Raw genomic sequence first — 22748 nt, 5'->3', positions numbered from 1 at the left:
GGGCAGAGATACAGGTGGAAAGGCTGTAAGCACACATTTTAAAGGGGGCATAGATACGGGTGGGAAGGGGGCATAGATATGGGTGTGGAGGGGGCAGAGACACGGGTGGGGAGGGGCACAGATATGGGAAGGCAGGAGGCACAGATATGGGTAGGGAGGACGCACAGATATGGGTGGGGAGGGGCACAGATATGGGAAGGCAGGAGGCACAGATATGGGTAGGGAGGACGCACAGATATGGGTGGGGAGGAGGCACAGATATGGGTGGGGAGGAGGTACAGATATGGGTGGGGAGGGGCCACAGATAGAGGTGGGGAGGGGGCAGAGGCACCAATGGTAAAAGAAGCAGTGGCACAGGTGGGGAGGGGTAAAAGACAGGTAATAAAAAGGTGAAGTGGGACATACAGTATTCTAAGAGGCAGTAGCATGAATAATGCAGTCTGACAGGGGCAGCTGTAGCCATATCTATTGTCCCTGGCCATTTAGGGGAAAACTTAACTTACACATACTACATAATCCCCACCACCCGATCCAGTCACAATGCTTGTCATTGGTACCCAGACAGGGCGCATCGGGCAGGGGATAGAGGAGCAGAAAAGGGGTCAGGGGGTACACAGCTAAAGCTTGTGACCCTTGTGGTACCCCCCCCCCTCCTGCGGCGTCCCCACTGGCCACCAGATCTTAAGCTCCTGCTGCCGATACAGCTGCTAAGAGAGAAGCAGTGCACTGCAAAAGTACTAATAGAATGTGGGCGGATCTTCGGATGGGTCCTGGAGACGGGGCTTCAACTGGAAGGCGGGATTTCTAATGGCTCTGGGAGGCGGAGCTATGGTCCGCTCTGGGAGGTGGGGCTTCGGACCGCTCTGGGAGGCGGAGCTACGGACGGTTCTGGGAGGCAGAGTAACGGACGGCTCTGGGACGTGGAGCTAGGGATGGCTCTGGGAGGCGGAGCTTCTGACATCACGGGGATGTAGCATCTGAAAGGTTATTGAGGTGGGTCTTTGGTCGGGACAAGGGGCGGTGCTGCTGGCATAGAAGGGGCTTCTGTGGGCCGGCTGGCTGGGGTCAGTGATTGTTATTTCAGGTGGCAGGGAGGGAGTGAGCTGCTGGTGGTGACAGGATTTTTTTTTCCTGTCAACATTGGCTGGACTGCAAGTGATCTGTGGGCCTATTTTCAATGGGGGGCCTGGAGCTGAAGCTCCATCCGCCCCATTGTTAATCCGGCCCTGGGTGGTGGATGGTGAATGGGTAGATGGGTGCAGACCTCGGCGCCCCAGCGGCGTACTTATGCGGTGGCTTGTTTCTCCCGCCTGTGTTTCACAGCCGTGGTGCTTCCGTGCTGCAGCACAGGATGCACGGGACGGTGATAGAGCTTTTGACTGTTCCGCTGCCGGCCACCTGTTTGGTCGGGCTGCCGGATACATGGGGGCTGCTGGTTGGCTCTTGGGCTTAGTGAGTAGTACAGTGTGCTCACTGCCTGTGCAACAGAGCGGCGCTGTGATCAGACGCGCTGCTGTGGCTATGTACGCGGCGGTCGGTGGGATGTAGGTGGCTGTGGGGTGCGGGCAAAGCAAGGGAGGGGTGCATGGTTACCGGTCACGGTGCTGCGTCCGTCCACTGGTGGCCGGAATCTGTGGCTGCTGCTCCCGGTAGTGGATGGGTGGTGTATTTGTGGTGGGGGGTTGGCAGGTATGGGGTTATTGTGGTTGCGGGGTGTGCGGGGGGTGTAGGAGAGGTGGTTGGGTGGGTGGGTTTGAGTTTCTTTGTAAGATGTAGTGTTGAGTGTGTGTGTTTTTTGTGTGTTCTTGTGCTGTGAAGGTGATGGGGGCAGGAGTGAACGTTGTCGGGTGGTGGTGTAGCAAAGATGGGGAAGGTGTTTTGTCTGTGGAGGGGGGTGTAGGGTGCGTGCGTGTTGTTAGGAGTGTGGAGGCTGAGTGTGTGTGTAAGGTAGTAGGCGATGGTATATGTGGGACCATGAGGCTGCACTTGTTCTCCCCCCCCCCCCCCCCTTGAGATGAGTGGGCTGTGAGTGGCGATTTGAGCAAAAGTGAGGCAGGCACATGTATGCACATAGGGGGATGGGTGATAGGGGTGGCTGGCCATTTGTTATTGTGTGGGTGCGCTGTTGTTCCTTGGTCGGGGGTGTGGTGCTGGCACATGCTTTATGAGGGGCTTGGGGCAGGAGCGGCGAGACACCTGTCGGCGGGACAGAGACAGGTGCGGGTGATGCAGCGCCGCATGTGCACCTCTTCGTCCGTTGTGCGGACGGCGTCTCCCGGTACAGCGTGTCCCTGGGGCGGCTGGATGTGAGAGGTGGTGCTGCGGTTGTGCGGAGGGCATGAGCGGTGGTGTAGGCTGCTGCTGTCCAATGTGTGGTTGTCCGTGGTGCGGACGGCAGGTCCCGGCCAGCGTGTCCCTGGGACGGCTGGATATGAGAGGAGGTGCTGGGGTTGTGCGGAGGGTGGGTTGGGTGCTGTGGGGTCAGGGTGTCCGTTGTGCGCTCTGGGGCTGCGTGGGCCATCAGTGGCAACTGGTGCAGGGGTTTTGTGGAGGGCGGGTTTGGGGGTGTTGGGTGCAGGTCTCATTTGGGATGTAGGTGGCTGTGTTTGCGGGGAAACCAAGGGAGGGGTGCATGGTTACTGGGCAGTGTGCTGCGTCCGTCCACTGGTGGCTTCTCTGTGGCTGCTGCTCCCATTGCAAGTGGTGTGCTGGCACTGGCACAGGGCAGGAGCTGTTAACTCCGCCCAGGCCTGTGACTCCACCCAGCGTTAGAAAGCCAGGCACAGAGTCACAGGGCTAATATATAGGAGATAGAATAGGATTTTAATACCTACCGGTAAATCCTTTTCTCTTAGTCCGTAGAGGATGCTGGGGACTCCAAAAGGACCATGGGGTATAGACGGGATCCGCAGGAGACATGGGCACTTTAAGACTTTAAATGGGTGTGAACTGGCTCCTCCCTCTATGCCCCTCCTCCAGACCTCAGTTATAGGAACTGTGCCCAGGGAGACGGACATTTCGAGGAAAAGGATTCTAGTTAAACTAAGGGTGAGATACACACCAGCTCACACCACAACACACCGTACAACATGGTTTTTTTAAGAAAATACCAGTTAACAGCATGAATCAAAAACAGCAACAGGCTGAATATAACCAAAACACAACCTTTGTGTAACCGAAGCAATAACTATCAACAAGTACTGCAGATAGAGTCCGCACTGGGACGGGCGCCCAGCATCCTCTATGGACTAAGAGAAAAGGATTTACTGGTAGGTATTAAAATCCTATTTTCTCATACGTTCTAGAGGATGCTAGGGACTCCAAAAGGAGCATGGGGTTTATACTAGTGATGTGCACCGGAAATTTTTCGGGTTTTGTGTTTTGGTTTTGGATTCGGTTCCGCGGCCGTGTTTTGGATTCGGACGCGTTTTGGCAAAACCTCCCTGAAAATTTTTTGTCGGATTCGGGTGTGTTTTGGATTCGGGTGTTTTTTTACAAAAAACCCTCAAAAACAGCTTAAATCATAGAATTTGGGGGTCATTTTGATCCCATAGTATTATTAACCTCAATAACCATAATTTCCACTCATTTCCAGTCTATTCTGAACACCTCACACCTCACAATATTATTTTTAGTCCTAAAATTTGCACCGAGATCGCTGGATGGCTAAGCAAAGCGACCCAAGTGGCCGACACAAACACCTGGCCCATCTAGGAGTGGCACTGCAGTGTCAGACAGGATGGCACTTCAAAAAAATAGTCCCCAAACAGCACATGATGCAAAGAAAAAAAAAGAGGCACACCAAGGTCGCTGTGTGACTAAGCTAAGCGACACAAGTGGCCGACACAAACACCTGGCCCATCTAGGAGTGGCACTGCAGTGTCAGGCAGGATGGCACTTCAAAAAAATAGTCCCCAAACAGCACATGATGCAAAGAAAAAAAGAGGCGCACCAAGGTCGCTGTGTGACTAAGCTAAGCGACACAAGTGGCCGACAAAAACACCTGGCCCATCTAGGAGTGGCACTGCAGTGTCAGGCAGGATGGCACTTCAAAAAAATACTCCCCAAACAGCACATGATGCAAAAAAAAATGAAAGAAAAAAGAGGTGCAAGATGGAATTGTCCTTGGGCCCTCCCACCCACCCTTATGTTGTATAAACAGGACATGCACACTTTAACCAACCCATCATTTCAGTGACAGGGTCTGCCACACGACTGTGACTGATATGACGGGTTGGTTTGGGCCCCCACCAAAAAAGAAGCAATCAATCTCTCCTTGCACAAACTGGCTCTACAGAGGCAAGATGTCCACCTCGTCATCATCCTCCGATTCCTCACCCCTTTCACTGTGTACATCCCCCTCCTCACAGATTATTAATTCGTCCCCACTGGAATCCACCATCTCAGATCCCTGTGTACTTTCTGGAGGCAATTGCTGCTGGTGAATGTCTCCATCTCCACGGAGGAATTGATTATAATTCATTTTGATGAACATCATCTTCTCCACATTTTCTGGAAGTAACCTCGTACGCCGATTGCTGACAAGGTGAGCGGCTGCACTAAACACTCTTTCGGAGTACACACTGGAGGGAGGGCAACTTAGGTAGAATAAAGCCAGTTTGTACAAGGGCCTCCAAATTGCCTCTTTTTCCTGCCAGTATACGTACGGACTGTCTGACGTGCCTACTTGGATGCGGTCACTCATATAATCCTCCACCATTCTTTCAATGGTGAGAGAATCATATGCAGTGACAGTAGACGACATGTCAGTAATCGTTGGCAGGTCCTTCAGTCCGGACCAGATGTCAGCACTCGCTCCAGACTGCCCTGCATCACCGCCAGCGGGTGGGCTCGGAATTCTTAGCCTTTTCCTCGCACCCCCAGTTGCGGGAGAATGTGAAGGAGGAGATGGTGACGGGTCACGTTCCACTTGACTTGACAATTTTCTCACCAGCAGGTCTTTGAACCTCTGCAGACTTGTGTCTGCCGGAAAGAGAGATACAACGTAGGTTTTAAATCTAGGATCGAGCACGGTGGCCAAAATGTAGTGCTCTGATTTCAACAGACTGACCACCCGTGAATCCTGGTTAAGCGAATTAAGGGCTCCATCCACAAGTCCCACATGCCAAGCGGAATCGCTCTGTTTTAGCTCCTCCTTCAATGTCTCCAGCTTCTTCTGCAAAAGCCTGATGAGGGGAATGACCTGACTCAGGCTGGCAGTGTCTGAACTGACTTCACGTGTGGCAAGTTCAAAGGGTTGCAGAACCTTGCACAACGTTGAAATCATTCTCCACTGCGCTTGAGTCAGGTGCATTCCCCCTCCTTTGCCTATATCGTGGGCAGATGTATAGGCTTGAATGGCCATTTGCTGTTCCTTCATCCTCTGAAGCATATAGAGGGTTGAATTACACCTCGTTACCACCTCTTGCTTCAGATGATGGCAGGGCAGGTTCAGGAATGTTTGGTGGTGCTCCAGTCTTCGGCACGCGGTGGCTGAATGCCGAAAGTGGCCCGCAATTCTTCGGGCCACCGACAGCATCTCCTGCACGCCCCTGTCGTTTTTTAAATAATTCTGCACCACCAAATTCAATGTATGTGCAAAACATGGGACATGCTGGAATTTGCCCAGATGTAATGCACGCACAATATTGCTGGCATTGTCCGATGTCACAAATCCCCAGGAGAGTCCAATTGGGGTAAGCCATTCTGCGATGATGTTCCTCAGTTTCCGTAAGAGGTTGTCAGCTGTGTGCATCTTATGGAAAGCGGTGATACAAAGCGTAGCCTGCCTAGGAACGAGTTGGCATTTGCGAGATGCTGCTACTGGTGCCGCCGCTGCTGTTCTTGCTGCGGGAGGCAATACATCTACCCAGTGGGCTGTCACAGTCATATAGTCCTGAGTCTGCCCTTCTCCACTTGTCCACATGTCCGTGGTTAAGTGGACATTAGGTACAACTGCATTTTTTAGGACACTGGTGAAACTTTTTCTGACGTCTGTGTACATTTTCGGTATCGCCTGCCTAGAGAAATGGAACCTAGATGGTATTTGGTACCGGGGACACAGTGCCTCAATCAAGTCTCTAGTTGCCTCTGAATTAACGGTCGATACCGGAACCACGTTTCTCACCGCCCAGGCTGCCAAGGCCTGAGTTATCCGCTTTGCAGCAGGATGACTGCTGTGATATTTCATCTTCCTCGCAAAGGACTGTTGGACAGTCAATTGCTTACTGGAAGTAGTACAAGTGGTCTTCCGACTTCCCCTCTGGGATGACGATCGACTCCCAGCAGCAACAACAGCAGCGCCAGCAGCAGTAGGCGTTACACTCAATGATACATCGGAGGAATCCCAGGCAGGAGAGGACTCGTCAGACTTGCCAGTGACATGGCCTGCAGGACTATTGGCTTTCCTGTGTAAGGTGGAAATTGACACTGAGGGAGTTGGTGGTGTGGTTTGCAGGAGCTTGGTTACAAGAGGAAGGGATTTAGTGGTCAGTGGACTGCTTCCGCTGTCATCCAAAGTTTTTGAACTTGTCACTGACTTATGATGAATGCGCTGCAGGTGACGTATAAGGGAGGATGTTCCAAGGTGGTTAACGTCCTTACCCCTACTTATTACAGCTTGACAAAGGCAACACACGCTTGATACCTGTTGTCCGCATTTGTGTTGAAATAATTCCACACCGAAGACCTGATTTTTTTTGTATTTTGACCAGGCATGTCAATGGCCATATTCGTCCCACGGACAACAGGTGTCTCCCCGGGTGCCTGACTTAAACAAACCACCTCACCATCAGAATCCTCCTTGTCAATTTCCTCCCCAGCGCCAGCAACACCCATATCCTCATCCTGGTGTACTTCAACAGTGACATCTTCAATTTGACTATCAGGAACTGGACTGCGGGTGCTCCTTCCAGCACTTGCAGGGGGCGTGCAAATGGTGGAAGGCGCAAGCTCTTCCCGTCCAGTGTTGGGAAGGTCAGGCATCGCAACCGACACAATTGGACTCTCCTTGGGGATTTGTGATTTAGAAGAACGCACAGTTCTTTGCTGTGCTTTTGCCAGCTTAAGGTCTTTTCATTTTTCTAGCGAGAGGATGAGTGCTTCCATCCTCATGTGAATCTGTACCACTAGCCATGAACATAGGCCAGGGCCTCAGCCGTTCCTTGCCACTCCGTGTCGTAAATGGCATATTGGCAAGTTTACGCTTCTCATCAGACGCTTTTAATTTTGATTTTTGGGTCATTTTACTGAACTTTTGTTTTTTGGATTTTACATGCTCTCTACTATGACATTGGGCATCGGCCTTGGCAGACGACGTTGATGGCATTTCATCGTCTCGGCCATGACTAGTGGCAGCAGCTTCAGCACGAGGTGGAAGTGGATCTTGATCTTTCCCTATTTTAACCTCCAAATTTTTGTTCTCCATTTTTTAATGTGTGGAATTATATGCCAGTATCAATAGCAATGGCCTACTACTATATATACTGCGCACAACTGAAATGCACCACAGGTATGGATGGATAGTATACTTGACGACACAGAGGTAGGTAGAGCAGTGGCCTACTGTACCGTAATGCTATATATTATATACTGGTGGTCAGCAAACTGTGCAAAACTGAAATGCACCACAGGGATGGATAGTATACTTGACGACACAGAGGTAGGTACAGCAGTGGCCTACTGTACCGTAATGCTATATATTATATACTGGTGGTCAGCAAACTGTGCAAAACTGAAATGCACCACAGGTATGGATGGATAGTATACTTGACGACACAGAGGTAGGTACAGCAGTGGCCTACTGTACCGTAATGCTATATATTATATACTGGTGGTCAGCAAACTGTGCAAAACTGAAATGCACCACAGGTATGGTTGGATAGTATACTTGACGACACAGAGGTAGGTACAGCAGTGGCCTACTGTACCGTAATGCTATATATTATATACTGGTGGTCAGCAAACTGTGCAAAACTGAAATGCACCACAGGTATGGATGGATAGTATACTTGACGACAAAGAGGTAGGTACAGCAGTGGCCTACTGTACCGTAATGCTATATATTATATACTGGTGGTCAGCAAACTGTGCAAAACTGAAATGCACCACAGGTATGGATGGATAGTATACTTGACGACACAGAGGTAGGTAGAGCAGTGGCCTACTGTACCGTAATGCTATATATTATAAACTGGTGGTCAGCAAACTGTGCAAAACTGAAATGCACCACAGGTATGGATGGATAGTATACTTGACGACACAGAGGTAGGTACAGCAGTGGCCTTCTGTACCGTACTCCTATATATTATATACTGGTGGTCAGCAAAATTATGCACTGTACTCCTACTATATACTACAATGCAGCACAGATATGGAGCGTTTTTCAGGCAGACAACGTATACTGGTGGTCACTGGTCAGCAAAACTCTGCACTGTACTCCTCCTATATAATACTGCTGGTCCCCAGTCCCCACAATAAAGCAGTGTGAGCACAGATATATGCAGCACACTGAGCACAGATATGGAGTGTTTTTCAGGCAGACAACGTATACTGGTGGTCACTGTCAGCAAAACTCTGCACTGTACTCCTCCTATATAATACAGCTGCTCCCCAGTCCCCACAATTAAGCAGTGTGAGCACAGATATATGCAGCACACTGAGCACAGATAAGGAGCGTTTTTTTTCAGGCAGAGAACGGATAAAACTGGTGGTCACTGATCAGCAAAACTCTGCACTGTACTCCTCCTATATTAATAATAAAGCTGCTCCCCAGTCCCCACAATTAAGATATAAGCAAGCACAAATATTTGCATCAACAATGAATAAACGGAGAGGACGCCAGCCACGTCCTCTCCCTAACATTTCCAATGCACGAGTGAAAATGGCGGTGACGCGCGGCTGCTTATATAGAATCCGAATCTCGCGAGAATCCGACAGCGGGATGATGACGTTCGGGCGCGCTCGGGTTAACCGAGCCATACGGGAGAATCCGAGTATGCCTCGGACCCGTGTAAAATGGGTGAAGTTCGGGGGGGTTCGGTTTCCGAGGAACCGAACCCGCTCATCACTAGTTTATACCAAAGCTCCAGACCGGGCTGGAGATTGCAGACGACTCTGCAGCACCGATTGAGCAAACATGAGGTCCTCATCAGCCAGGGTATCAAACTTGTAGAACTTAGCAAAAGTGTTTGAACCCGACCAAGTAGCTGCTCGGCAAAGTTGAACCGCCGAGACTCCTCGGGTAGCCGCCCAAGATGAGCCCACCTTCCTGGTAGAATGGGCCTTCACCGACTTCGGAAACGGCAATCCAGCCATAGAATGAGCATGCCAAATCGTATTACAGATCCAGCGTGCAATAGTCTGCTTAGAAGCAGGAGCCCCAATTTTTTTGGGAGCATACAGGATAAACAGAGCCTCTTTTCCTAATCTGAGCCGTTCTAGCGACATAAATTTTCAAAGCTCTGACTACATCGAGAGACTTGGAATCAGCCAAGGCTTCAGTAGCCACAGGCACCACAATAGGTTGGTTCATGTGAAACGAAGAAACCACCTTTGGCAGAAATTGTTGACGAGTTCTCAATTCCGCTCTATCCACATGGAAGATCAAATAGGGGCTCTTGTGAGACAAAGCCGCTAATTCCGACACCCGCCTTGTGGACGCCAAGACCAAAAGCATGACCACTTTCCAAGTGAGAAATTTGAACTCAACCTTTCGTAAAGGCTCAAACCAGTGTGACATAAGAAACTGCAATACCACGTTAAGGTTCCATGGTGCCACTGGGGACACAAATGGAGGTTGGATGTGCAGCACTCCTTTCACGAAAGTCTGAACCTCTGGAAGGGCGCCCAATTCTTTTTGAAAGAAAATTGATAAGGCCGAAATCTGCACTTTAATGGAGCCTAACTTTAGGCCTGCATCCACACCTGCTTGCAAAAAATGGAGAAAACGACCCAGCTGAAATTCTTCCATAGGAGCCTTCTTGGATACACACCAAGACACATATTTTCTCCAAATACGGTGATAATGCTTCGCCGTTACTTCCTTTCTAGCTTTAAGTAGAGTGGAGATGACTTCACCGGGAATACCCTTTCGAGCTAGGATTTGGCATTCAACCGCCACGCCGTCAAACGCAACCGCGGTAAGTCTTGGAACACGCACGGCCCTTGCTGTAACAGGTCCTCTCTTAGAGGAAGAGGCCAGGGATCTCCTATGAGTAATTCCTAAAGATCCGGATACCAGGCCCTCCGTGGCCATCTGGAACAATGAGTATCGCCTGAACCCTTGTTCTTCTTATGAGCCTTATCACCTTTGGAATGAGTGGAAGTGGAGGGAACACATATACCGACTGAAACACCCACGGTGTCACCAGGACGTCCACTGCACTGGCTTGAGGGTCCCTCGACCTGGAACAATACCTCTGAAGCTTCTTGTTGAGGCGAGACGCCATCATGTCTATTTGAGGAATTCCCCAATGATTTGTCACTTCTGCAAAGACTTCTTGATGAAGACCCCACTCTCCTGGATGGAGATCGTGTCTGCTGAGGAAGTCTGCTTCCCAGTTATTCACGCCCGGAATGAAGACCGCTGACAGAGCGCTTGCTTGTTTTTCCGCCCAGCGGAGAACTTTTGTGGCCTACGCCATCACCGCTCTGCTCTTTGTTCCACCCTGGCGGTTTATGCACGCCACTGCTGTTATGTTGTCCGACTGAATAAGGATGGGCAGATTGCGAAGAAGATGTTCCGCTTGTAGAAGGCCGTTGTGGATGGCTCTTAATTCCAGAATGTTTATGTGCAGACAAGCTTCCTGGCTTGACCATTTTCCCTGGAAAATTTCCCCCTGTGTGACTGCTCCCCAGCCTCGGAGACTTGCATCCGTGGTCACCAGGACCCAATCCTGGATCCCGAACCTGCATCCCTCTAGGACAGTGATTTTCAACCAAACAATACTTTAAAATTGCCAAGGCAATCAGTCCCCCCCCCCAAAAAAAAAAAAAAAACACTCATTGGCCCTCACAGTAAAAAAAAAAATCAAAAAAATCCACACATACATTGGCCTACACAGAAAAAACAATCACATTGGTCCCCACATAAATCATGTTGCTCCCTACATAAATCCTATTGTTCCACACATAAATCAATCACATTTCTCCACACATAAATCCTATTGCTTCCCACATGAATTATTCACATTGTTCCCCCCATAAATCCTTATTCTCCCCACATAAATTCTATTGAAATCCTATTGTTCCCCACAGGAGAATAAAATAACAAATATTATCAGCTGTCCTCCTCCCTGTCCCTCAGTGGCGGGGGTTGTTCATAGTGGAGATCTGCGAATACTGAGCAGCGGGCGGTCGAGCAGGTGTGGATGTGGGTGGGCAAGGAAAGCTGTGTATGCAGGTGGGAACTGGTAGATGTGTATGCAGGCAGGTGGGCTGGGTGGGTGGTGAGATGCGGTGGCTGTGACCTATGATATCACATCGTTTTCAAGGCATAGTTCATGGCCGGAGCACGACTGATCCTCTAAGAAGAGCCTGGGCCAACAGTTCACTCTGAAGGTGCAGGAAGCTGCTCTGGCTCCGCGGCACACCTTGCAACTGGTCGCGGCACACTAGTGTGCCACGGCACACTGGTTGAAAAAGCCTGCTCTAGGAGGTGAGAACTTTGGAGCCACCACAGGAGAGATTCTCTGGTCCTGGAAGATAGGCTTATTTTCCGGTGCATGTGCAGGGGAGACCCGGACCACTTGTCCAACAAGTCCCACTGAAACACCCTGGCATGGAACCTGCCAAACGGAATGGCTTCGTAGGCTGCCACCATCTTCCCCAGCACCCGAGTGCATTGATGAATCAACACTCTTGCCGGTTTCAGAATCTCCTTGACCATGTTCTGGATTTCCAGAGCTTTTTTCCCTGGGAGAAACACTCTCTGCAGTTCCGTGTCCAGGATCATGACCAAGAATGACAGCCGTGTTGTCGGAACCAACTGTGACTTTGGCAAATTTAGGATCCAACCATGTTGTTGCAGGACTGTCAGGGAAAGCGCAACGTTTCTTAGTAACTGCTCCTTTGATCTCGCCTTTATCAGGAGTTCGTCCAAGTACGGGATAATTGTGACAACCTGCTTGCGCAGGAGCACCATCATTTCCGCCATTTCTTTGGTGAAAATCCTCGGAGCCGTGGAAAGACCAAACGGCAACGTCTGAAATTGGTAATGACAATCCTGAACAGCAAACCTCAGGTAAGCTTAATGTGGAGGATATATTGGGACATGTAAGTAGGCATCTTTGATGTCGACTGACGCCATAAAATCCCCCCTTCCAGACTGGAGATCACTGCCCGGAGAGATTCCATCTTGAATTTGAATCTTTTCAGATATAAATTGAGGGATTTTAAGTTCAGAATCTGTCTGACCGAGCCATCCGGCTTCGGGACCACGAACAGGCTTGAATAAAAGCCTTCTCCCAGTTGTGACGGGGGGACCGCGACAATAACTTTCTGCAGACACAGCTTTTGTATCGTAGCGTATACTATTTCCCTTTCCAGAAGAGAAGCTGGTAAGGCCAATTTGAAAAATCGGTGAGGGGGCACGTCTTGAAACTCCAGTTTGTACCCTTGGACCACTATTTCTAGCACCCAAGGATCTAGGGCCGAACGAGCCCAGACCTGACTGAAGACGTGCCCCCACCGGTGCGAACTCCAGCAGCGGAGCCCCAGCGTCATGCGGTGGATTTGGTAGGGGCCGGGGAGGACTTCTGCTCTTGGGAGCTTGCCACAGCCGGCGACTTTTTTCCCCTTCCCCTACCTCTAGCAGTAAGGAAGGGTGTAGTATGGTATGCCGGCATGCTATTTATTCTCCCTCCAGGGGGGTCGTGGACCCCCACGAGGGAGAATAGCTGTTGGTATGCCGCGTGTCGGGATCCCAGCGCCGGTATACTGTGCGCCGGGATCCCGAAATTCGGCATACTGAAGACCACCCGTAAGGAAGGAGGACCCTCGTCCTTTTTTGAATTTATTAGACCGAAAGGACTGCATCTGATAAAGAGGCGTTTTCTTTTGTTGTGCAGGGACATACGGTAGAAAAGATGACTTACCCGCGGTAGCTGTAAATACCAGGTCCGTGAGGCCCTCACCAAACAAAACACCACCTTTATACGGCAGAGACTCCATAGCCTTCTTAGAGTCAGCATCACCATTCCATTGATGAGTCCATAATGCTCTCCTAGCCGAGATTGCCATGGCATTGGCCCTTGATCCCAAGAGGCCAATATCTCTCACAGCCTCCTTTACATAGACTACAGCGTCCCTAATATGACCCAGTGTCAAGAGAACGGTATCCCTATCCAGGGTGTCCCATTCAGATGATAAGTTATCTGCCCACTTTTCAATTGCACTACTCACCCATGCCGATGCCACGGCAGGTCTGAGCAGCGTACCCGTAGTGACATAAATAGCTTTCAAAGTAGTTTCCTGCTTACGATCCGCAGGATCCTTTACGGCCGCCGTGTCAGGGGACGGAAGCGCCACCTTCTTGGACAGCCGTGCTAGAGCCTTGTCCACATTGGGAGTTGACTCCCACTTTTCCCTATCCTCAGAGGGGAACGGGTATGCCATAATAATTCTCTTGGGAATCAGCAACTTTTTGTCAGGAATTTCCCAAGCCCTTTCAAAAAGAGCGTTCAGTTCATGAGAGGGAGGAAACACAGGTTTCTTTCCTTTAAACATACAGACCCTTGTCTCAGGAAAAGCAGGGTCTTCTGTAATATGTAACACGTCTTTTATTGCCACAATCATGTACTGAATGCTCTTAGCCAGTTTAGGATTCAACCTGGCATCACTATAGTCGACACTGGAATCCGAATTCGTGTCGGTATCTGTGTCTGCTATTTGGGTAAACGACCGTTTCTGTGACCCTGAGGGAGTCTGCGTTAGGGAAAATGCATCTTCTATGGATTGTCTCCATGTTTGGTTCTGAGCCTCAGATTTATCCAATCTCTTATTTAGTAAAGCCACATTTGCATTTAAGACACTCCACATATTTACCCAATCAGCGGTAAATGCACTGTATATTACTTTTGCCAGGCTGAAATTTAGGTTTTATTGCTGCCCAGGGCGCCCCCCCTGCGCCCTGCACCCATGTAGTGCCGCTTGTGTGTGGGAGCAATGGCGCGCAGCGCGACCGCTGCACGGTACCTCTGAGACTGAAGTCTTCTGCCGTCTTTACTGAAGTCTTCTGTACTTCGGTTACTCACCCGGCTTCTTTCTTCTGGCTCTGTGAGGGGGGTGACGGCACGGCTCCGGGAACAAGCAGCTAGGCTATACCAAGTGATCGGACCGTCTGGAGCTACTGGTGTCCAGTAGCCTAAGAAGCAGGGCCCATCAGTCCAGGAAAGTGGGTCTGCTTCTCTCCCCTCAGTCCCACGATGCAGGGAGCCTGTTGCCAGCAGGTCTCCCTGAAAATAATAAACCTAACATAAAGTCTTTTCCAGAGAAACTCAGGAGAGCTCCCCTAGTGTGTGTCCAGTCTCCTCTGGGCACAGGATCTAACTGAGGTCTGGAGGAGAGGCATAGAGGGAGGAGCCAGTTCACACTCATTTAAAGTCTTAAAGTGCCCATGTCTCCTGCGGATCCCGTCTATACCCCATGGTCCTTTTGGAGTCCCCAGCATCCTCTAGGACCTATGAGAAAAAAAAATAAATAAATATATATATATATATATATATATATAAAAATAAAAAAACTCTGAAATGCAAGATGTATATATTTATATTTTGTGAGATAGCATTGGTTAAGGGACCAAGGTGTATCTACCTCCTATGGTATTGTGTGTTGGATTAGGATACAAGACGGCCTGCGTGGCTTGTACAGCTGTATACCTTCCGAGACATCAAGAAGAAGCGCTATTCTGTTTTCTGGCTGTTCTGGAGTGAGCCATCTACCGTGCAGGGCCTGGTCCATGGTGAGGGACTGGCGGGAACCAGCCGACACCATCCAAGTGTGGCCGCAGCTTGTCTAAGCATACGCAGCAGAATCGGTTCCTGGTGCTGAAGGAACCTGGTGGTGGTGGTAGCAAAGTACCCTCCCACTGCGCAGTAAGAGGGAATCCTCCATTGGCCCAAGTCCTGTGGGATCACACAAGTCTCTGATCGCTTGGCGCGGGCGGCTGATAATGAGATTACATTCAGCAAGTGTTAGGGAGAGTGAGGCTGTGTTACCTTACGTCAGATTCCGAAGGGCTAGTGCTGGGGATCACGCGTCGCCCATTGTACGCCATCTACCACAATCGCCATCAGCAGGGTGCATGAGATACGACACAGGCGTAATACTCACGACTCTTCTGATATACAACCATGAGATCAAAGAACGACCGGGCACTGGTCCAGAATGGATTATGGTTTATGTGTAGAAAACCAAATGTGGACAATTCTGGTTTGTGGAAAGAAAATTTGTATCTTTCAGTTATAGTCCTAGTTGGTGGTGCGCCCAGAGCCGGAGAGTACAAGTACTAGCAACGGGAGAAAAAGAAAGCTCTTGTGTGGGCGCACTCTTATACAAAGAAGAAAATTCTTCAAATATGTGTCAAGAAAATATTTAAAACATCCATTTATTGTTCAAAATTAAAATCGTTACCCATCTATGATCCAAAATGTGAAATAAGGAGGATTGTAAGAAAATATGAAAAAAATGTTAAAATGTTCTGGTCTATTTTTAGAAAGGTTGTAGACACTTGGTTGTCTAACAGCCGTTTCTCCTGACCAGTACAGAGATTCTGTATTGATGGGACCAAGGAAGGAACAAAGTGTGTGATAGGTGTATCTTCAAAGAACCACTATGATTGGATCTATGTTATACACTTGGCTGGCCACCAGTTGCTCCGATTGCACACATATTTTGGATATCTGTTAAAGTTGTCAAAGCCTGACGCTGAACTATTATATAACAGAACAAAGGAAGGAAAAGAGATTAGTGGTGATACTGCTGTTGGTGTTCGCCTTTTAAATAAAAGGAGTAGTTCCTACTCTACAATACCGGGTATTCCCAGAAAGTCTCCTCTCCAGGTACTGACCCAGCCCAACGCTGTTTGGCTTCCAAGATCGGACGAGATCGGGCATTAGCAGCGTGGTATGATAGTAGAGGAACTATGTACCAATGAGAGTGCACCTATATAAGCACAATAAAGAATATGGTTTGAAAGAAGATAGAGTATAAAGTGTGGATCTGCTTTCCCCGTTAGGCAAGGTGCAACGGCTACCACCACCGTGGTGTCGTGCGCCCTGGATCGTGGATGAGAGTCCACGGAAGGATAGTAAGTCGGAAAAAAAATGAAATGTTATTATATTTTTTATTTTTATAATTTGATAGGAAGTTTTGTAGGAGTGAAGAACTCCAAGTTGATCTCAGGCGTCAGGCAGATTTATAAATCATATGTGAGTTAGACATATATTCTCCTAAATGGAGACATCAAATATTGTTGTAACCAGAGATCATTCATAAATTGGGCACAGTTTCAAGACAAGAACTTGTGGATAGAATTGGATGCAATTATTACACTGCTAATTATAGTCTAAAGATGAATTTCATATAAATCTAAAGAAGAATGAGCGGAGAAGTAACAATGGTATCCCTTAATCAATAGACTGTGCTTTACACTGTTAATCAGGACAATATATTATTATGTGTGACTCGGACTGGTCACTGGCACTTATAGACTATTTGCTGCACACAGAAATAACTGATTGACCTGGATACAATAATCACATGTAAATAAATGTGTGTATAATGATCACATGTAAATAAATGTGTATCAGGTGTGGGTATGCCCACAATATAAGACTATACCTAAATATACTGATCACATATAAATGAAAGTGTGTCAGATATAGGTATACAAATGTGAGTATAAAGGTTTCTTTTCACCCAGCGGGTGCAGGCTTACGAAACTCCAACTGTGACAGTCAGAGGGAGTGATAGGGGTGTCATGTCCTGGAAACAGCTGGTGCTAGCAGGTCCTTCCACGGAGTGGTCCCTTCGTGGAAAACGCGTTTCGCCCATACGGGCTTGTTCACTTCCGGGATCTGAGATTTAGATCACGGTGAGGGGTTTAAGAATAGTAAAAATTAAGCAGCAACCAATCACGGCTGATAATGTCAGGCGGGGGGCGGGAGTAGAGAGACTCCCGTTCTGGTTCGTCTGTCTAAAGGCACGTCCTGTCCAATGAGGACGTAGGTGTGTCCGCTTGCGGCGGCTGCTATTGGATAGGTAGACGCGATGGGCGGGGACAAGATCGCTCCTGCTCGGAAGCGTCATACGTGGGTCCATTCGGGGATGAGGACAGGGACATTGTGGGAAGGGGATTCAAAATCTTGTTGTAAGGGTTTGGAAGCGCCATCTTGGAGAAGGGATAGGTTGCCAGTCCTATTGTTATCTTACTGGACACGGCAGGGAGTGATCTTAGAAAAGTTATAATTTGCAAAAACAGGTTAAGGCTACTTGTCTGATAGGGATCCTACTGACCAATGGGCTGGGGGGGATGTGGACCGTTATAGGGAATCCCTGGAGGGAATGAGAAATATCTAAGTACATCGGCACTATTTTTAAAGGGGGGGGGGGGGGAATTTGCATTAGCTGCAATTGTGGTTCCAGGTATGGATTATGTCGAGGTGGGGTTATGTTGTAAATATTGATCAGTGACGCAAGCATGTTGCCTGAATGGGGTGAATTGTATATAGGGGGACGTGGGGGGCAATATAGATGGGGATGGGGAGTGGATCTGGGGGGGAAAAAGACTGGCAGAGTGTCATATTTTTATAAGAACCTGAATTTAAAAAAGTTGGAATGCCAGGTTAGTGGTAGGGATGAATAAGGGGGGGGGAGGTGAGAGGTGTGTGTATTTAGCCTGGAAGTGAGGATGGGAAATGGCAGTATACATGAGAGTGAAAAGAAAGAAAGGATTGAGGAACATAAATTTTTGTAAATTTTTTTTGCATGGGGTGAGATAGTGTGAGTGATATTGGTTATGGGTGGGGCAGTGCGTGGGTATTGTGATGGAGCAGAGGACGAGTTAAGAGTGATGGATGAAAAGCATTTAGGCATTTAGAATTATTGGGTGTGGGGAGGTATGAGAAGGTGAGGGATTGGGTGGGGGTGTGATAAAGGGAATGTGAAGGGAGGGGGGGGAAAGGGGGGGTCGGGGGGGGATGTAAATTGGGGGATATTACAGGGGTTGAAGTTTTACTTAAAGGAAGACACCATAATTTATGTTCTCATTCAGGCCAAACGGTCTGAGACTCCCGAGGCGGAAAATCTTGCACCAAAAGATCTTGCACGTATGAAACAACTCACGTCAGTTGCCAGGCATTTCCATCACCAGCACAAAGGATCCACCAAGGAATTTGAAAGTGTTTGGTCTAGACCGCATTCATCTGGGCATACGAGGAGGAGATATTACTAAAGAACTCTACAAGAGAGAGAGTGAATGGATTTTCCGCCTCGGGAGTCTCAGACCGTTTGGCCTGAATGAGAACATAAATTATGGTGTCTTCCTTTAAGTAAAACTTCAACCCCTGTAATATTCCCCAATTTACATCCCCCCCGACCCCCCCCCCCTCCCTTCACCACATTCCCTTTATCACACCCCACCCAATCCCTCACCTTCTCATACCTCCCCACACCCAATAATTCTCCACACCTACCAGAGTCACCAACCCACAATAAAAACCCCCCCAAACCGCCCCCCCCCCCCCATATACATTTTTTCACGCTAGTTCTACAATTTTTCACTGACCTGGTCCCATTCATAATTCCAGCCTATATCATTAATTCACCCATCCCTTTTTACACACACATGCCCCAGCACACTTACAGAATATGGCTTTCAATAAACCTAAATGCTTTTCATCCATCACTCTTAACTCGTCCTCTGCTCCATCACAATACCCACGCACTGCCCCACCCATAACCAATGTCACTCACACTATCTCACCCCATGCAAAAAAATTTACAAAAATTTATTTTCCTCAATCCTTTCTTTCTTTTCACTCTCATGTATACTGCCATTTCCCATCCTCACTTCCAGGCTAAATACACACACCTCTCACCCCCCCCCCCCCCCCCCCCCCCCTTATTCATCCCTACCACTAACCTGGCATTCCAACTTTTTAAATTCAGGTTCTTATAAAAATATGAAGTCTTTTTCCCCCCCAGATCCACTCCCCATCCCCATCTATATTGCCCCACGTCCCCTATATACAATTCACCCCATTCAGGCAACATGCTTGCGTCACTGATCAATATTTACAACATAACCCCACCTCGACATAATCCATACCTGGAACCACAATTGCAGCTAATGCAAATTCCCCCCCCCCCCCCCCCCCCCCCCCCCCCTTTAAAAATAGTGCCGATGTACTTAGATATTTCTCATTCCCTCCAGGGATTCCCTATAACGGTCCACATCCCCCCCAGCCCTTTGGTCAGTAGGATCCCTATCAGACAAGTAGCCTTAACCTGTTTTTGCAAATGATAACTTTTCTAAGATCACTCCCTGCCGTGTCCAGTAAGATAACAATAGGACTGGCAACCTATCCCTTCTCCAAGATGGCGCTTCCAAACCCTTACAACAAGATTTTGAATCCCCTTCCCACAATGTCCCTGTCCTCATCCCCGAATGGACCCACGTATGACACTTCCGAGCAGGAGCGATCTTGTCCCCGCCCCTCCGCCCATCGCGTCTACCTATCCAATAGCAGCCGCCGCAAGCGGACACACCCACGTCCTCATTGGACAGGACGTGCCTTTAGACAGACGAACCAGAACGGGAGTCTCTCTACTCCCGCCCCCCGCCTGACATTATCAGCCGTGATTGGTTGCTGCTTAATTTTTTACTATTCTTAAACCCCTCACCGCGATCTAAATCTCAGATCCCGGAAGTGAACAAGCCCGTACGGGCGAAACGCGTTTTCCACGAAGGGACCACTCCGTGGAAGGACCTGCTGGCACCAGCTGTTTCCAGGACATAGAAACATAGAATTTGACGGCAGATAAGAACCACTTGGCCCATCTAGTCTGCCCCTTTTTTATTTTATCCTTTAGGCAACCTTTTTTAACCTTAATTCTTTGTAAGGATATTCATATGCCTGTCCCAAGCATGTTTAAATTGCCCTACAGTCTTAGCCTCTACCACCTCTGATGGGAGGCTATTCCACTTATCCACTACCCTTTCTGTGAAGAAATTTTTCCTTAAATTTCCCCTGAACCTCCCCCCCTCCAGTTTCAATGTATGCCCTCGAGTTCTAATACTTCTTTTCCTTTGACGAATGTTTCCCTCCTGAACTTTAAGACCCTTGATATATTTGAAAGTTTCTATCATGTCCCCCCTTTCCCTTCTCTCCTCCAAACTATACATGTTAAGATCTGACACCCCTATCACTCCCTCTGACTGTCACAGTTGGAGTTTCGTAAGCCTGCACCCGCAGGGTGAAATGAAACCTTTATACTCACATTTGTATACCTATATCTGACACACTTTCATTTATATGTGATCAGTATATTTAGGTATAGTCTTATATTGTGGGCATACCCACACCTGATACACATTTATTTACATGTGATCATTATACGCACATTTATTTACATGTGATTATTGTATCCAGGTCAATCAGTTATTTCTGTGTGCAGCAAATAGTCTATAAGTGTCAGTGACCAGTCCGAGTCACACATAATAATATATTGTCCTGATCAACAGTGTAAAGCACAGTCTATTTATTAAGGGATACCATTGTTACTTCTCCGCTCATTCTTCTTTAGATTTATATGAAATTCATCTTTAGACTATAATTAGCAGTGTAATAATTGCATCCAATTCTATCCACAAGTTCTTGTCTTGAAACTGTGCCCAATTTATGAATGATCTCTGGTTACAACAATATTTGATGTCTCCATTTAGGAGAATATATGTCTAACTCACATATGATTTATAAATCTGCCTGACGCCTGAGATCAACTTGGAGTTCTTCACTCCTACAAAACTTCCTATCAAATTATAAAAATAAAAAATATAATAACATTTCTTTACAATTTTTTTTCCGACTTACTATCCTTCCGTGGACTCTCATCCACGATCCAGGGCGCACGACACCACGGTGGTGGTAGCCGTTGCACCTTGCCTAACGGGGAAAGCAGATCCACACTTTATACTCTATCTTCTTTCAAACCATATTCTTTATTGTGCTTATATAGGTGCACTCTCATTGGTACATAGTTCCTCTACTATCATACCACGCTGCTAATGCCCGATCTCGTCCGATCTTGGAAGCCAAACAGCGTTGGGCTGGGTCAGTACCTGGAGAGGAGACTTCCTGGGAATACCTGGTATTGTAGAGTTTTATTTAAAAGGCGAACACCAACAGCAGTATCACCACTAATCTCTTTTCCTTCCTTTGTTGTGTTATATAATAGTTCAGTGTCAGGCTTTGACAACTTTAACAGATATCCAAAATGTGTGTGCAATCGGAGCAACTGGTGGCCAGCCAAGTGTATAACATAGATCCAATCATAGTGGTTCTTTGAAGATACACCTATCACACACTTTGTTCCTTCCTTGGTCCCATCAATACAGAATCTCTGTACTGGTCAGGAGAAACGGCTGTTAGACAACCAAGTATCTACAACCTTTCTAAAAATAGACCAGAACATTTTAAAAAAAAATTCATATTTTCTTACAATCCTCCTTATTTCACATTTTGGATCATATATGGGTAACGATTTTAATTTTGAACAATAAACGGATGTTTTAAATATTTTCTTGACACATATTTGAAGAATTTTCTTCTTTGTATAAGAGTGCGCCCACACAAGAGCTTTCTTTTTCTCCCGTTGCTAATACAACCATGAGATACCCACAGGTCAGGGCGGCTTCGTGCAATCGCGCAGTCAAAGCAAACTAAATAGCCAATTACACGGAAGACAGATCCGGGCAAGATCCGCGCTATTCAGAATAGGACATCAGCAATGACGCGGAAATTCCCGTCTGCGCCCATACACAGGGATCCATGCGACTGAGAATCCTCCCCTTTTCCAATGACTTCCATCTGGCCTGTTGTGAGACGCCCGGTCTTCGCGAAGCATTAACACAGACAATTTTTTTTATTTCTTTTTCATTAAAAACAAAAACAGGTTTTATTGCTAAACGTAACACTACAGAATTCAGGCAGTAAGAAAGATATACAAAATGCAAAGTCCTACCTACATAACATATTGCAGCACTAACACCAGCAGTGAGCGAGAGCCTCCTCGTGTTACTGACCAGGCGGGAAATGGAGACAATGCAGCCCCCCGGAGACGCCAATCAATCTGGAGGAGTCTAGGACCGGGGGAGTCTAGCACCTGACACGCCGTAGGCTGTACAGTGCATGACCGGGGGAGTCTAGCACCTGACACGCCGCAGGCTGTACATAAGCCCTTAGCTTGCAGTGGTGCACATTGCGCTTATTGTCCTACATAGAAGGGTAGATCTATGCACACCAGTCCCTGTGACAATATAAAGCCCTGTTTACGTACAAGTGAGGCCAGACCTTCTTATTATATCACCCAGGTCTCACGTCAGGCCTCTTAAAGCTACTTATAACCATATAGACAGTGGGTGTTTGCACCACGGCCATCCACGTCCACAGCAGCTATCTGGTCAGAATGCAAATGCAGAAATAAAGTAATCCTGGGGTGAATATGCATTATGTAAGATGCTAGAACAT

The 22748-nt window shown here is 48.0% G+C and overlaps 2 pseudogenes; one reads left to right on the top strand and one right to left on the bottom strand.

Annotated features, from left to right (window-relative positions):
• Positions 1-16017: 16017 nt before the first annotated feature.
• On the bottom strand, positions 16018-16136 carry LOC134913114 (5S ribosomal RNA; annotated as a pseudogene).
• Positions 16137-21262: 5126 nt separating this feature from the next.
• Positions 21263-21381, top strand: LOC134912913 (5S ribosomal RNA; annotated as a pseudogene).
• Positions 21382-22748: the final 1367 nt, after the last annotated feature.

This window comes from Pseudophryne corroboree, chromosome 4, assembly GCF_028390025.1.
Source record: "Pseudophryne corroboree isolate aPseCor3 chromosome 4, aPseCor3.hap2, whole genome shotgun sequence".
In the NCBI taxonomy this organism is placed as follows: domain Eukaryota; kingdom Metazoa; phylum Chordata; class Amphibia; order Anura; family Myobatrachidae; genus Pseudophryne; species Pseudophryne corroboree.
The sequence above is the reverse complement of the archived record's forward strand: the minus strand, read 5'-3'. Positions and strand labels throughout refer to the sequence as shown.